General features: G+C 42.6%; 1 protein-coding gene across 3 annotated transcripts in view; it reads right to left on the bottom strand.

Moving 5' to 3' along the window:
* LOC101862464 (endophilin-A3) overlaps positions 1-780 on the bottom strand; it is a 53,852-nt gene that overhangs the window by 30,328 nt on the left and 22,744 nt on the right. The window lies entirely within an intron of this gene.

Genomic DNA, 780 nt, shown 5'->3' with positions numbered 1-780 from the left:
AAGTGGTGACTAATTTTTGGCATTGTTGACAACATGGCAGTTTTCTGCTGTGACAATTGGAAAATGATATCAGTTTTTAGCAAATCTGAACACTGTAAAACACATGCTCAGAATGCCCTTCTAGTAAACTCCCCACTACAACAACAGAACCAGGACAATATATCTCCTTTCAATCAGATTTCCTCAACCAACAGGCCGTGAAGCACCACCTGGAGAACAGCATAGTTATCCCTGACCCAATGTTTCATGTCTATCACCTTCGTCATTTAATCAAGAGAACGGTAATCAGAACATTTTGTTTGTTTTTTATTTTAATAAAGAGTTTTATGGCACTAGCAACACGGTGAGGTCATAATATTGGAAGAGCCGAAGATTGGAGGTATTAAAAGAAAGTAACAAACACACAAAAATTAGGAAGAGAGATAAGGACGACAGATGTTTGATAGGAATGAAGGAGCAAACCACACCAAAGCACCCGCCAACCACCCAGTCGGAACATTTTCAAATGTGAGAAACGAGCAGTGGGCTGAAAAGTTTGAGAACCCCTGCATTAAACAACAGAAGCAAATACCAGCAACTGTTAGCACTGCACAGCCTCTGGAATCGTAAAGAGAGGAACAAAGGTCAACATGGTTAGAATACGCTTGTGCGATGTGACAATGGTGTGGGATCAGCGCCTGTGCTTTTGGCTTTTATTTTGACCAAGTCGGGGAAGGGGAACAAAAGGCAGCTATCTATACAATCATTGTCGAGGGTGTGCTCTCCCCCCCCCTCCCTCCC

This window comes from Aplysia californica, unplaced genomic scaffold, assembly GCF_000002075.1.
Source record: "Aplysia californica isolate F4 #8 unplaced genomic scaffold, AplCal3.0 scaffold00008, whole genome shotgun sequence".
Lineage (NCBI taxonomy): Eukaryota > Metazoa > Mollusca > Gastropoda > Aplysiida > Aplysiidae > Aplysia > Aplysia californica.
Note: the sequence above shows the minus strand (reverse complement) of the source record. Positions and strands in the feature narration are given on the sequence as shown.